This window comes from Magallana gigas, chromosome 9 (assembly GCF_963853765.1).
Source record: "Magallana gigas chromosome 9, xbMagGiga1.1, whole genome shotgun sequence".
In the NCBI taxonomy this organism is placed as follows: Eukaryota; Metazoa; Mollusca; class Bivalvia; order Ostreida; family Ostreidae; genus Magallana; species Magallana gigas.
The window spans coordinates 38,778,894-38,796,032 of record NC_088861.1 but is presented as its reverse complement, the minus strand read 5'-3'; the positions used below and the strand labels follow the sequence as shown (position 1 = coordinate 38,796,032).

Here is a 17,139-nt window from a genome sequence, read left to right as displayed (position 1 = left end):
AATCAGAAAAGCTGAAATCTGTGTGGAAGCATCCTCAGGTAGGACAGATTCAAGTTTGTTCAAATAATGATCTCAGATGGTAGGTTATGGTCATAACGTAGGGAAACAAACTTTTTCATAGGAATATATAGAGCAAATTCTTTAAAAATCTTTCAAAAACGTTTCGTCTGTAAAAAAAATTCTGTACCTTTTAGTCAAATTTGTACAATTCAAACTCTCGAGGAGTAGGGAGAGGTCACACTAGATATCTAATTTTTCAAAGGAAAACATATATGCAAGCATTTTGACATATTGCTGATTCTTTTAAATTGTTAAGACTTTGGCCACTTAAGGATTCTTAGGGGTTCAAAGTTTGATGTACGTTTGTATCCCATATATAAACAGTTGTATAGAATTTCTTGAGATCTGCAATGTTCCACATGTGATATGACTATAAAATCATGCTGTCAGAAAAAGGGACTTAATAATAAACATAGGTATATCCAGGAAGAATGGGGTTTTATTTATACATGATTTACATGTATTATACTACATTGTCCAGAATGTTTGTATTATGACTCCTTTAAGATAATTTTATCATAAATAGTGTGCCTCAGGTGAGCGATGTGGCCTCTTGTTAAAGTTCTGTGTAAAAATGGATTTTTAATTGATGTGTTAAACAAGGAATACAAAATGCTGTTTCTAATGACATTACGCGCAGGAAGATCACGTTTGACTATAGTAGTCGTTTATACTAATTAAACACAAAATATATTATATTTTATCATGTGTATGAATTATACTCAATTAAAAACCCAACGTCATGATTATTTACAATTAATACAAATGAACCACACTATTTAATATCATCTGTGATGCCCTTTTGAAGTTTTATAGGTTCAAAATCAATGATCATAGCTACATTGTTTATTTCCTTTAAACTTGAGTACACACATGTCAGGTACTCATGTACCTGGCACGGACAGACGTATCAACTGGGATGCGTGGGAACTCATAGTCGCCAAATGTACTACAGAGGTATTGTAAAGCTACCAGACATATCACTAATAACACTTTCAGAATATGTGTAGACTACAAATGAGGCAATCACGTAAATGCACGTATTATAGTCAGATTGGACTGATAGAAACTAAAGAGTACAAAATACAGATATAACTTTTTTTTCTTCAGATTCTAAACCCCTTGTTTAATTATAAAAATATTTAGGTTATTTGTTTGGTTTTTTTTTTTTTTAAATCCCCATTCGGTTTTTTTTTTATTTAGGTGATGGGTTTGGAAGGGGGAGGGGGCGAACTTTTTGGATATTGACATGCTTACAGTATATAAAATGGCATTTTATATAAGAGGATTAATGTGCAATGTTCATAGATCAAAATTGATATTTATTACATTTATAACATATTCTTTTAAAGATCATTTTATTTCGAGCAAAATTTAAAGATAAAAAAAACGACCAACGAAAACAAAAACAATGTCTGTTGCATCATACATAAAATCAATTTTAACAATAGCTTAAAAATTGTTCTTTGAGAAGGTTTATATCGTAGTACTCTTGTCCTTTCATAAACCATTCCTTAAATATCCGTGTGAAGAAAAAGAAGACATACTCTAGGTATTTCCAATCAATTTGCATGATTTTTAGGGTCACTATCTCTCTCTCTCTCTCTCTCTCTCTCTCTCCAATATCCATTTTTCTCCTATTTCCAAAATCCCCAAAACCAAAAACTTGATATTGTTTTGACAATATTGCATGTCGAAAACAATTGTTTCCATCACGATTACCGGTATTCACCAACAAAAGGCTTCAATAATAAAGTTCGTTAGTTGATCATATATTGTTAATGTATAATTTACTTGCATTTTGGCAGATGTTGAAGAAGGTAGGACTTTTTTTTATTATTTCAAAACTATTATTATTTATCATATTTTTGCATTTTTTTGTTGGAGTGATTCATCTCTTAATATATCTTGAAATGTTAAAGTTAAAACATGTAACTCGATGCTTATCTGTAGGTACATGAATAAAGCGAGCATATGTAGTTTTTCTAAGCTTTGACCCTCTGTTCATGATATCCACATGACGTTCCTGAAATGAAATCGTTAAACGTAATTGATTTGTTTCCGTGTGAAATATATTTGATTTTTGAAAAAGGCACTCAGAAAATATAATATACATTTAGATTAAATGATCAAGTGCAAGGTGCAAGGTGGCAAACAAACAATTTCCTTAATTTCCTTACATCAAGTTCAAATTACTCAGAATTTCAATTCATAATTCGAATCATGGGTATAACAAGCACAATTGAAAAAAAAAACACACACAAAAACAAACAATCAAGCAAACAAACAAACAAAAAGACCAACAGTATACTACTTCCTTAGTTATCAAATGATTACTTTATTGAAATCCTTGTAATCATTGCATTAACTTTTTTAAATACCAAAGAGCCTTAGTTTGTAGAATATGCATTTGTGTTTTCAAGTCTTTATTAAATACCTTTTTATAGTTTTGTTATCAGTAATTGTTTGAATATACCAACATGGAAAATTCAGTGTTTATAAACTTATTAAACTATTTATATTCTATTTCTTTTAATTCATCATACTTTGCTTATTCATGTTTTTATTGCTAAATACGTGATGATCCGGTTTTAAAGTAGGGTTCCCTTTGGGAGTGTGTCGTGTTTTGTTAAATACGGTCAGTGATAGTTACTAATTACATCAATTAATGTTTCTATAATCGAATCTGTTTGATTGATTTATGGTTTGTTTTCATGAGGATAAATTAGTGCGATGTCGATATAGGGTTTACATTGATTACGTAAGCGATTTTTTCGAAAACAAACGATTGACACTTCTATATAAATAAATCACTTACACCGTATTAAATTCAAAGGGAATTCATGTTTCTTTTATAATGAATTTTGCCAACTATATTCACTGTCTACATATAATATTATTCTCAGTTAAATATGTTGATCACATTTGTTAGGAATTTTAATTGTCTATCATGTACTTTCAGAATGACATTAATTTATTTTTATTTAAAATAGACTCTGTTTTTGTAGGTAGCTATTGAATAATCTTCTGTTTCTTAAACATGTTTGCAGGGTTTCTTTTTAAGGAAACAGAAAAAATAACTGGTGTTTTAAGATAAATGTGACACGTTGTGCCATACATGTATTTTATTAGACAAGTATGTAACATAAAGTTTTTGTTATGGGTTGTGAATTATAAGGGACATAAGAGAAACGTTAATAAAAATAATGAGATCTTTATGGAATCATATAATTTTCTGTGCATTTTTTCCCCTCCTTTTTGGTATTCCTATCTGATTTTAGATCATATACGCTGATCCAAAGCTCTGAAAATTTACCAATTAGGGTTTTTAACTACATGAAATAACCATCTTCTCAAGGCAATGCTTAATGATTCACATCTCACAAATCCATGAATAAATTGGCATGTTTTGGCGGGGATATAGAAACACCGTATTTAATAGGATCCAATAAGAAATGTTGTCTCAAAACTGATGTTGATTATAAACAAGCAAAAGCATGAAACTCGTATGAAAAAATAGCCCAACAAGATGTTCATTTTAATGACACTACGGGTATGACGATGAAGCCTAAATATTGAAGACTCTGAAAATCAATAACCAGAGACCCACGCAAAGGCTTTCAAATTATACCACTAATTGTGTTACAATGTCTCATTATTTAGTGTGGGTTAAACATTGTACAAATATGAATCCATAGTAATATACACTTACTCTCCTCAAATGAAAAATATGATCTAGATATATAATCTACCATGTATGTATTATAAATGTTAAGTACGTTTTAAATATGCGTACATTTACAGTCTACATTTTGTAACTGACTAATACACACAGACATGCCAGTATACCAAATAAGCGCTTGCGCATGCGCTTAGCGCTTAAAAATTAAAATTATCGAATAATTCTTTATAACAGTTGGAGATTTTATTAATTTTGGAGATATCTGATTGATAAAGATAACGGATGAAAGAGTCAGCCGGCCAAGAAAAACACAAACATAGTAAATGATTAGTATTCCGCGGGTAAAAGACGAATTTGACCATTTCCCTTATATGCAATACATTTTTAGAATTGTTTTCACTTTAAGAATAAATATATTTTCATTTTCCTATTTTCTAAAATTATTATAAAACAAATTTGATAAAATTAAACATTAACTATGTGGAGTTAGCATGGAATTAATGTTTTGGTGTATAGTTGTGTGATAAAGGATATGGAGGGTTGAATGAAGATTTCTTTTTTTTAATTTAAAGCTATTTGATCGGATATTTCATTACAACACAAAACAACACAATCGTCTTTTGCTTGGTTTTATTCTAATAAATAATTTACACACAAGCAATGAAAAAATTATATGTTAAAATACATCTTTCTTACAAAATTTAAATAATCGTCGCACGAGTAAAAAAAAAATGTTGTTCTTGTGTAAATAAATAGTTCTCCAGTACTGGACACGACTCACTAACGGTACAAAGAGATAGATGGCATACTCTTAATGGCTGAGGTTTTCCACCGGTCGGTTCCTATCACGTAAGTTCAGTTGAGTGATGGATCCTTCTCGATAAAAGTGTAGATCCCTGAGTCTGTAGTCTTGGATAGATGTTGAAGATGGTTTATGTTTTTCTTTTATATTATAAGGTTGGATTGGATCTAATCTTAGATATCGTGATTGACTCAGGTGAAGTTTTATTACTCGATTTTTATTTGTAGGCATATATATAACGCAAATACGTCATTAAGACTTCTTTTAATTTGATTAAAAGTATGTCCTTAATATATATTTCACTGGGTTTTATTATTATCTTATTCATTGCTGAATTTCATGTCATAAAATGTTCGTTAGAGTCAACGTAATCGATTTGTTTCCGTATGAAATATATCAAATACTTGTAAAGGCACTCGGATAATGCAACTTTATTATGCAATTAGGCTAAACGATCAAATGTACAAATCTTTTTTTATTTTTATGATGCAGGGGAAGTTATACAAATATTAATCGTGATTCTAAAAATCTAAAAGTAGGATTATTCTATAATCGGTATTTAGTGTTTACTTTCATATAAGTGCTCTAATTATTTCTTCAAGAACTTTACATGTAGGAACTTACATGCACTCGTTGTTATCTCTATACATCCCAAAGACACATCGCATGCATTATTGCTACAGTCACAATATCCCTGGCATCTCTCTCCGTATGTAGGATAAGGGCATTTTATCGTACAATTGAGTCCGGTGTACCCTGGCATACATTCTGACAAAAATAATGTACATAATTAAAATGAAGTATATTCATTTTTTTTCTCAACAACTTTATCAGTTATGGAGTTCTAGAGACAATTATTGGATTTAGCCTCTTAATGATTTCAGCTAACTGTTGCACGTGTTGGTCTCTGAACTCCAAAAATAACCAAAACAACATCCATCGATGTTCCTGTGAATATAAGAAGGGGAAGAACCTTTAGGTATGCTAAAAAAAAAAGTATAGCAAATTTTATATTGTGTCACCTGCTTCCTTTTTTATTTCCTATCGATAACAAATGTTATTTCTTACTCTGTACAATTTCTTTGCGATTCAACAGTCCTGCTAAAGATGATTATTAATATGGTTGACACTCTCCAGATACAGATGAATCTTCGTTGCAGTTCAATTCCAAACATGGCATTGTATTTTCAGTAATGACATAGTCTGAAATTACTAATACAGATTTATGAACTGTTAGGAATGCTAATATATTGAGATGTTACCTACTCTTCTTCAAATGTGGGGAGAAGTTACCAATAAACAAAATTACTTTTGTTATTTCATGCACTAAAATATCTATGAATTTATAAAACAGCTGTAAATCGATTTTTTACTGAAGTATATGTATTAAGAAAATATTATACAATATTGACAGTTCTATTTCTATTTCAATGTAAATTTCAAATCTAAGAGTTATAAGTTTTAAAAACTCAATATGATAGCACTGTTATATATATCATCAGTCATTACTAAGGTGTCCAGTCTTCGATAAAGGTTGACTGATTCACATTAAATTAAAAACAATTCATCAATATTTACTTGCCTTTCAATTTGTTGTTTATTAACTGTTAAAATACTATATACTTCTCTTAAAAAGTACATGAATAAGAACAATATTTCTCAAACATTCATTATTTTGGACATTTTAAAACATGTAATAAAAAGATTGTCATTGAAAACGAGAGAGAAGAATATTAGACTTTTCTTTTCAATTTTAAAGAACCCTTTTAAGCCAATCTCTGTTGTTAAATTAAAAACAACAACAAAATAAACAAACAAAAAACAGTGAATAGCTATCCTATCAAGAACGATATTCTAAAAACCCAGCTACTGAGATAACTTAAAGAACTCAATAAAACGTTCAAAACACTAAAAAAAAAGTATGTATCACTTGATTTCCCGTGTACAGTTTAATAAAAAAAACACGTGTCTCCTTTTACAATTGAATATATAGCTGATTGGTTAAACTTCCTTTTTCCATTTGGACCGTTCAAACGACAGGTGTTTGTTTGTTTGCTTTGTTTGTTTGTGTGGTTTTTTTTTCTGTATGTGTTTTTTTATAGGGGGTTGTTTTTCAAATATAAATAACAATGCATAAAAAGAAAGAGTTGTTAAAAGTCAATCTTCAAATAGGAAGATCAAAAGTACACTATAAAAGAAAAATGGTGAACGTATGCTCGACTAAACATAAACGCTCTGCTCATATGTTTGATTGTTATGGTTCAAATATTGCACATGCACTGACCAGGTAGGATTATTTCACTAGCACGGACCAGGTAGGATTATTGCACTCGCATGGACCAGGTAGGACTATTGCACTAGCACTGAAAAGGTTGAGGTCATTAGAAGATCTAAGAATAAAAATGTGCTTTGTAAATAATTAGATATGAATTAGAGTAAGTGTTCTCGTTTATAACTGCGTCGTTCATGTATATATGTATCTTTGAAATTCTTACATAATGAAGTCGAACTAGTCACAGAGTTTTGTCGTTATGTTAACTAGGATTGGTGAGCAAAATAGCTCTATAGCACTTTAAATTCAGTTGTAAAAAAGGTTTAAGGATAATTAAAGTTTAACAGATGTACTTAAATCGAACTCACTTACCTTTTAATGTTGGATTCTGTCTTATTACAGGTATGTTCTTTATCCTTTTTACAGACATAGATCTCCAAATCAAACTTTTTGGAGTTGACCAAAAGGTACAGGATCTACAAATTAAAGCTAATGAATACACGATTAACAAAATACTGTCATAGACCACGCAATATATAATACAATTAATCGAATTTGATTATACTAGCAATGTTTTCCTTTGATCAATAAAATCATTAAAGCTATATAAAAAAGTGTAAAATTTGGCAACCTACCTTACATTGGTCAACAATAAAAAAAAAACAAAAACACGATTAAGGTTCCTCTCCAGCTATAACCCTAGCAATTAATTGGTTTGATATGTAGTTTGCCAACACAGACAAGGAACGACAATCACATCATGGTATTTTGGAAAATAGTGCAATCAAAATATATAACGTTTATATTCATTTGTTATTGAAACGTGTAATATCATAAATTATGCATCTGTATCAATAACTATTAATGTTATGAAACATGAAATCATATGATTGATCGATTCACAACAACGATTTCTGCCTAACATTTCGGTTAAGTGCAAGCTAAACGTACATTTAAAGATGAACTGGATTTTAATAATTTTGATTTTTTAAGTAATTGATGGTTCAGCAGAGATCTACATAACTGTAGGAAAGTTCTAACATTGCTGCTTCACATATCTGCTATCGGCTTTGTATGCAGTGAAGGTTCTTAATAGTGAAATGACCAATTATTGAATAAGACAATTTATAAATGTGACCTTTTAATTCTACATTCAATGACAATCTGCACATGGTGCATACAAATGAAATGCAGTTCTTTTTAAAATCATATCCGTGTCATTATGTAAAGGCATGTCTAGATTTCGTATAGAAAAATTATTTTAAAAACATTTTAACTGTAAATTTAAATATAAACATTGTATAAACATAATCCTAACTGTATTTAAGAAAAGAGTAAGTTGTCGAATATTGTTTTTTGTTGAACATAATGAACCTAAAGAACAAAACAATTATGTAGTAAGCACTGTGCAGGATTTTCACACTTGAAGTCCCATGTTTTTAAATAGTCAAATATAAACCATAACACATACAATTTTAATTTGTCTCACTTTAGATTAAAATATTTAATTTTGCCGTCATAAGCCTATTTCAGTTTTGTTTTTCTTTTTGAAACTTCACTCAGGTGAAAAAATGCACCCTTGGCGCAAGCACAAGAACACAAAACATTGTAAGTACACATCTACTAATATCACAGTACTTACATGTACCGACACCAGAAGGCATTGCAGCCGCTATACATCCAGTGGATATATTACATAAGGACTGGTTACAGTTACATTTCTGCTGACATTCTACTCCGTAATAAGGAAAGGGACATTTACTTGTACAGTTTCTTCCGATGTAACCTGCCATACATTCTGCAAAACAAAAAATATATACCAATATGGGTGCTTGTTTATAAAACGTGCACAATCAGTAGCAATTTAGGGTAGGTCTGAATATTTTTTTTGAAAAGTTTTTCTACTGCATATTGCCGTCCTCTCTAAAACTGTCTAATTTCTTTTATCAATTCCATAAATAAAATACAGCGTGAAAAGTTGGCGTAATTTGAACAGCTCATACGAACATGCAGCCATTCGGGCTACTAGAGTCAGATTACATTAATGTAAAAATGAAACATCAGTAATTGTATACTTTTGTAAATTTCTGTGTACCGAATGACACAAAAAAGAATGTTGCTATGGAACTGTATATCATGGACGATATCACTGTAGCTGGATTATTATAGTAAAACAGTTCACACAATAGGTGAATAATAAGCACATACAACCAATTTTTGATGTTTAATGATTTCAGGATCGTTATTTATTTGGTTTGCAGTAAATATATTGAGTCAATTCAGACCAGACTTACGTTCGCATATATTGTTTCTATAATTCCACATGTAGCCAGGACAACACTCAAACGGATATCTGCAAATGCTCAAAGTAAATTAGATATGTAAACAAAAAGAACACGAGAAACTACTCCCTCTCCTTGTCTCTTATTAAATAGGTGTAGAACAGTGGTAAGTGTATGTCTAGTGTACATAAAAAGAAGTATACGTTACGAAGATTAAATAAAAGAACTTACATGCATCCTAAATTTTTGTTTAAATTCTCTACCATATACACTGTTTAAGTTTTTTATTGTCTTCACCAATAATCGCTTAAACATACTTATGAATAATAAAAATGCCTGAAGTTATGACAAAACTGCATTTATTTTTGTTGTTTTCTTTGAAACGTATGAATGTATTCTAAAGAATTGACATTTTTTTTATAAATGACGGTAAGAGTTCTAACCTACAATTAGAATTGTTGCCTTAGTTAAGATGGAATCTACTCAGATATCTAGTCTAAACTGACTGGGGATGATTTAATTGATATCACATTGTTGGTGTCACTGTAGAGCTCTCCTTACAAATGCTACAAATAAATGTAAGTCTGCAATGCCTCAAAAGTTTTTATTAAATATAAAGAATAGTTTTTTAATCGTTTTGAGAAAAACAATCTTTAATAGCCCATGTCAGGTTAAAGACTTGTATGGTTATCAAAAAGAAAAAACCCGAAACGAAACAAGGAAATAAATGATAAACAAAAATAAACAAAACAAAGACAAAACTGAACAAAAGGAAACAAACAACCCTCACCCTACACATCTAGGAATGTCTTCAAATGAGTGTCGTATTCCAAATGTCAGTATCAGTAGGACGATGAGTCTAAAACTTGTATTGTGGATCTTTTCAAACATGTCCGCCAACGTTATTTAGACACATTCAACTTTTTGTTTTTTCTTTCCCAGAATTGTTCATTTTAAAACTGTGTACTATAGAGTATTGAATCAGAGAATAAAACATTTCTCTAAGCCATTTTCTCACAAGTCATGTACTTTGAACTTAGTTCGCATGTATTTTGTTTCCTTCTCATTATTTTTGCATTTCCTGATATGAAACGTGCATGTTTTTTGCACAATCGATTTAAAATAGGATATCATTTTAAGGAAATGCGTTAGAAATCACATAACTTTTGATTTGAGGAAGTACTCTGACAAAGGACATTCACGCTCACGTCATTATGGAAGATGCATTGAAGTTATAAATCCAATTTCCTCAAACATAGGATTCTGACATCACTGGTTTACAATTAAATGGTTATCCATGTGCATGACAAATAGGACAATAGTTTTCAAGAAGTTAATATTTTCATACTTAACTCTGGCATTACTGCATTTTCTAGCTTGCTGTACATCAAATTTTAGAAGTCAACTACAGAGAAAAAACTATACCACGGTCATTAACGAGGATCTATAGGATTACTGTCAGCATGTATTCTGTTGTTTATGATAACCACATTTGAGAACGTCTGTAAATCCTCTACGAGCTCTTCCAATCCTACTCCCAGTCGACATTTTTAATAAAGCTTAATTTTAGATTTTTTTGGAAATAGACACTTTTAAAGTGCTTCAGACCTTATATATCTCGATCGTATAAAGACCTTCGGGCAAAATGAAGTGTTATTGTTTATTTCCCTTTATGTAGTTTTGTTCATTGATTGGAATTATTTAATTACGGACAAGGAAATGAAGAGCAAAAGATAAAATCACAATTGAACCAGCATCAGACATCGATCCAAACGTATAATTAATTCCTTATTCTATGCGCGAACTTGCCCGTTTTAATAAATGACAGCTATACGATGTATAGTTTTGTAAGGCAACAGCTTAAATGATATCAATGTTTTGAGATTGGTGACAAACAAACGACTCTCAAAGTAGTTCTCTCAACCAAAATCATTATGCATAAATTCGCTAAATTAATAATTATTATTGTTCCCTTCTTCTTTACATATTGCTCCGAGAGAGCGAAGTAAACGTACATCTGTGTAAACGAGTCGTTGCCGTTTCTTTGCATAAATATGTCTAATTATATTTAAGGCGACCCGCTCTGGTAAAAAGAGCCGACATATTGTGAATAAACAAGTGTTACATGTACTAAATGTGTTTTCACATTAACGAGGCCGGGTCTAATTTGTTCTGCCCTAGATTTTTGAATGAAATTTTTAACATGAATTTCTACTGATATATTCATTATTTTGGATTTTCCTTGAAATGTATAAATTTTGCACATTTTTTACATTTTTTTAAAACTTCTGCCCTATAGATTTCTTTTTCTGTTCTACATTTAAAAGTTATTGCTAAAAGGTATCAAATGGTCAATTAAAAAAAACCTCTTAACTCCTGGTTTGTTCCAGGGGTCTTATCAAAGTTGGTTTTTGTATGCCTAATTTCCCAGATTTGTCAGATAATGGCTATTTTTTATTTGACAAAGGCGGAAATGGTGATCTTTATAGTATTATTAAAACATTCAGACGTATTTAAGTAATAAATAGATATATAACATCACATATTAAGGGTCATTTATATAAATATATAAAATACATGGTTACTGTCTTGAAATATATAAATTGAGCTATAATTAGGCGGGTTAAGAAAACGTGACAGAGGGCTAGGCTTGCTAAACCCTCTTCATGTTTTCGACCCGAGCCCAAATATAGCTTATACTTCAAGACATTTATGTTTATTCCACAATATAACATTAATTTTACGCATCAAACGAGCTATTTTTAACAATTTTTCTGAATACATGCAGTTGAAACTATCACGCCATGGCGTCAACCAAGCAAAAAGATGACGTCACAATACATATGAAACGCTGCGCGAAAGCGTGCGTACTCGTTCTGTACTCGGCCTCGTTAATTATTAAATGTTCACAGCATGTTTGGTCTTTAAAAGTATGAAACATGAAACAAATATTCTAGAAGACTTATGTAACTTTTGCACTAAACAATGAAACAAAAATTTGAAGAAAATTTTCTTTAATGTAGATGAAGAACACTAGAAAAAAAACAATGTACAGTCAGTTTAAATTTGTTTACATTACCAGTAATAAATTCTTTTTGTCATAAAGATTACTGAAAAGGTAAATCGCCATCCATATTTCAATATGATTAATATGTTTTTGATGCTACATGCATTCTTTTATTTAAAATGAATACATAAAAACACTAATTGATATGATATAAAGATTTATTCACCGGCACCTTTGTTGTTTTAGTATTGGTATTAATAGAATGTTATCTCATCCAATGATGGCAAGTCATATTCGTTTTGAGGCGTTGTACCTAAACAGACAAAACAAATAATACAATGATGGCATGTACATATAATGATATATAAATAATCGATGAACTTTTCAATAACATTTAAAAGGTGACCTTTAAACATCATTTTGTAGCTATTTTTTACATATTAAAAAACCTTTGCTAAACGGTATACCTTAAATATGTTAAATTCATGTATAAACATGGATATGCATGTATATAATATCAGTTGCGATTATGAACAACATACACACATGAAGACATGTGCATTCTTTAAACTGATTAGACGTTGGGTACAATGTCGATTGATAAAAATTAATTCCATAATTGTATTACAGTTTGATAAATTAAAGAAAACAAAAAAACATTGAATTGAAAGATAAACACACACCTAAAAATGATAGGCCTGTAACAGGTTGTAGCGATGAGTTGCTGTATGATCTCCATCCATCTTCAGCAACTGTCCCATCAGAAGGATCACACGAAATATAAAGCCGACACATCTCTGTCTGGGAGTTGAAACTAAAACAATTGCACTCATTGCACGTAACACAAAAACAAGCACATCTCAGGATAGACTTTGAATGGTGACTGTCTACTGGCGGATGTATAGACAATTTATTTTCCAAATCTAAATTCTCCTGATAGTGTTTCGAGACCAGGGCCTCTGACATTGATAAAAAGATGTAAATAAGATGAATTCGATCAACTTTTGAAACCATATTGAAATTCTCTACTTGTGTACGCCAGTATTACTTATCCAACACTAAGCGTCTTCGTTAGGTTGATTTATACACCTGCAGTGTTTTATAGATCCATTACAGTTTACCTAGTTATTTATATAAAATTGCTTATTAAAGATTATCTGATTGGACAATTAATAATGCAGTTATGACTTAATGTTCTTACGTGTTCTAACATGAATCATATAAAACTGTAGAAAAGTTGGCCAATTGGTTTGTCAAATCTATCATCGTTGTTTAAAGGGGCATGGTCACGATTTTGGTCAAATTCTATTTTTATGTTTTTATTATTTACAATTCTTTAGAAATGCATGTCTAATGATCAAAAAAAAATTGAGAGTCATTCGTGGAGTTATAAGCAAGATACGGGGCTCACAATTCTCTGTCATGTAAACAAGGCTCGTGCCCTGTTTTTGTTTACATAGGTTCAATATACCAGTAAATGACCTTTTCCAGCTTACTTGTTTATCTTGTTATCTATTTTAAGCATAGATTAGCATTTCCAAACGTTAAACACATTCGTTCTAGGTTTTAAACTGGAATTGTTTCTTCAACGTTCAAAATGTAAACAAACGCTTTGTTTACATAGCGAAGAATTTCAAGCTCTGTAACTCGCTTATAACTCAACAAATGACACTCAAATTTCGGTTGCCTATCAAAAATGCCTTTCTGAAGCATTGTAAAAATTAATACCGGAAAAATAATTTTTAACCAAAATCGTGACCATGTCCCTTTAACATAGAAATCGAATGTGAAAATGGTATGCGTTGAATTAATAATGCATTATTCAATATCAATTAAGTAATTTTCTTATGTTTGAAAAAAGAATTGGAAGTGAAAACAAAGGTCTTAAAATTTTCAAATAGTACGTAATTTTCTGACTTTTCTATTAGTAACGTTATACTACAAAAATAATGGACTTTTAAAGATAAGTTTGGCCTTAATTTTGTCAAACCATTAACATATCATTTTTTTTTTTCAAGTTCTGTCAACTGAACATTTTGCTAATTGTTTTAAACCATTTTACTTTGAATAATTATTTTCCTGTTATAAAGAGGAAAATGTAGTTTTAAAGCAGTTGATCAATTTTTTCAATACCACAGAATAATTCTTTTGGATATCATAACATGCTAATGTAAAACTTAGCAACATGTGACGATGACAATACCCCCCCCCCCCACCCTTTTTTTTAAGAAACTAATTCGTGTAAGTCTGCGCCGTAGGCAATTTTACTTGGTTCTATTTTAAAAGAAAATCACTTTTGATTTCTTGGATAAGATGCCATCCTTAGCGTTTCTACAACTGTGACTTGTTTGTTATCTTTCTTTAGCTCACCTGAACTGAAAGCTCAATATTAATCTTTTTTGATAACGTTTTGTCCGGTCCATCCGTAAACTATTTACATTTACGGCTTCTTCAAAAGTATTGGGCCAATGCAACCAACAGGGCATATATAGAGAAAAAAATTAACATCAATGGTCTAGAAAAGCTGTGACATGTGGAATCATCCATAGATGGTGTAGATTAGACTTCATTCAAATCATGATCTCCAAAGTTAAGCTGATGTCAATATTAATAAAAACGCGAAAATCTCCTTTTTGAAAAAAAAGCCAGTTGGCCATAAAAGCTGTAACTTGTGTGGAAGCATCCTCACGTAGGGTATATACAAGTTTTTTCAAATTATTATATTTATTATTATTAATCAAAACAAATTGGCCATGATAGCTGAAATTGTGGTGGAATCATCCTCAGGTAGAGTAGATTTAAGTTTGTTTTTTGGGGTTGTTTTTTTTTCAAATCATCATCGCCAGGAAGTAAGCCGGGGCAACAATGGGTAAAGTTAAGTTCTACAATTGTATATGTAAAGAAAAATCTTTAATAACTTTTTTTGTCTAAAAATTAGTTGCCTAGAAAAAAGTTGTTTCTTTAGTATGAACATCCTCATATAGTATGGATTCAGTTTTGTCAAAATCACGATCATCGGGGTATGGTGAATCCACAATCATTGGGGATACAAAAACTAAATTCTAAAAAGAAATATTAAATGTTGTATTGTATAGATTTTTAGCAAACATCTAACATATTGTTGATTTTCAATTGTTATTAATGTGGCCCATTGAAAATACTTGGACCCCATAATGGGTTCAAAGTTCAATGAAGGTTGATATATTCTTTGTGTTTAAATTTTTTTTTTGAACTGCAACGCTTAGTATGAGATATAAATATAAAAAAAATCATGTTACATAATTAAGGTGCGCAGTGTTAAACACAAAATATATACAATTTTTTGTTACATATCCTATACAGGATCTCCTCTACCACAGTGTCGTGATATTTTGTATACGACTCGATAAAATTGATTTTATCATCTCTATAGTTGCTAAGGTGAGCGAGGTGGCACAAGGACATATTTTGTTTCTTATCTTATATTAACATTTTATCTTAAATTCATTTGACAATGTATACAATGTTACCATATTTTTAGCCATTTCAAGAATTAGAGAGTAATGAACATGTTTCAATCCTTATAGGAACATCGCGATATTGTACACGCTAAATGATTTCATTAAGGTATTTTAAAACTGTATGCATATCAAGGAAGGATATGCACACTTTTCAAACAAAATAACATGAAGGACTTTATATTTATTGCTTTTATATCGTTTGGCAATATTTTTGGCCAGTTTCGGGCAGAAACAAGCCAATTTAAGAAATGTTTACATTATTATCCTCAAATGTACAAGATGGGCACGCATCCCCCTTAAAGTTTGTAGAATAAGCTTGCAACATCACGTGATCAGGTGGTTATGACTATTAAAAGCTGGTGCATTCCCTGACAGGGTTAGTCAGTAATTCGATTAATTGAAAATTAATTTAAAATTACATTCAATACCTTTATATGCGTTTGAATTAAATATCATAAAGTGTAAAAAGTTGTTAATATCTGAAGATCATCACACAGGAAAAATCAGGTTCAGGTTTCTAACGTACCAAAACAATGTTAACACGGCATATCCAGCTTTAAAGGGCTTCCTACAGAAAAAATAACTAATTTTCTAAAGTAATTTTAAAAGTTTTCTTTTGAAGAGCAGAATTCGGAACCAGTATCTGAAACAGTGTACGTAATTAATCTACAGTTTATAAATGGTTTTTTGTGGGGGGAGGGGGAGGCTGTGTTTTATTGTTTGTTTGTTGGTTTTGGGGTTTTTTTTTCTTATATGTTTTGGCTTTTAAGGGGGTGTATAATAAATATAAACAATTTTAACAATTACATGTTTTAACGTTATAAGCACGGGAGGTAAATCGCATAAAACAGTGTTCCTTTTCCTGATCGAGTGTTTTTAATCGACTTTAGCGCTAGTATTATGCATGAAATATCCAAAAACATAGCAAGTTCCATAAAACAGGCACTCATTCACGCAAAATTCAGTAGTGAGCTGAGTAGTTCTAACGATTTATTTTACTACACTTGAATCGAATTCCCGGTCATTCTATAGATCATTCCTGATGTCAAACATGTCTTTGTTGAAGTGGGTAAAAAGTTCTAAAATAACTGAACCTTCATCCCCTGGACTTCCTTCGCCGAGTCGAGCTTCAACCGAAAAGGAAGCGATTGCTATAACTGCAGCCAATAATGCAATAGAAAGCTTGGCTGATTCTCCAAAACCATCGCCGTCAAGGTCCTGCAAACGTAAACGGGGGGAATATGGCTCTTACACACCTGAACAACGGGCGAAATATGCAAAATTGGCCGATGAAGTTGGCGTAACAAAGGCATCGAGGAAGATTTCTCAGGAAATTGGAAAACAAGTTTCAGAAACTACAATTCGTAGTATGAGAAATGATTATCGAAAAAAAGTGAAAACTAATTCAAAACAAAGAATTTTGGCTGAAATTAAAACCCTGCCAACATAAGTGCGTGGCCGTCCACTTATGTTAGGCGAAAAAATTTACGCTGGAGTAAAACAGTTCATTAAAAATTGTTGTTGCCGCTGCCCA

General features: G+C 31.0%; 1 long non-coding RNA gene across 7 annotated transcripts; it reads right to left on the bottom strand.

Annotated features, from left to right (window-relative positions):
- Positions 1-4,374: 4,374 nt before the first annotated feature.
- On the bottom strand, positions 4,375-10,187 carry LOC105347799 (uncharacterized). 7 transcript variants are annotated; one of them, XR_010709719.1, is made up of 7 exons: positions 9,889-10,183; positions 9,111-9,169; positions 7,189-8,614; positions 6,829-6,934; positions 5,613-5,756; positions 5,169-5,492; positions 4,375-4,711 (listed from the first exon to the last, which is right to left on the bottom strand). It is a non-coding gene; the product is annotated as an uncharacterized lncRNA (long non-coding RNA). The 7 variants fall into 7 exon arrangements; XR_010709720.1 differs by having other exon boundaries at positions 4,375-4,651; positions 9,889-10,182; XR_010709714.1 differs by having other exon boundaries at positions 4,375-5,492; positions 9,889-10,187.
- Positions 10,188-17,139: the final 6,952 nt, after the last annotated feature.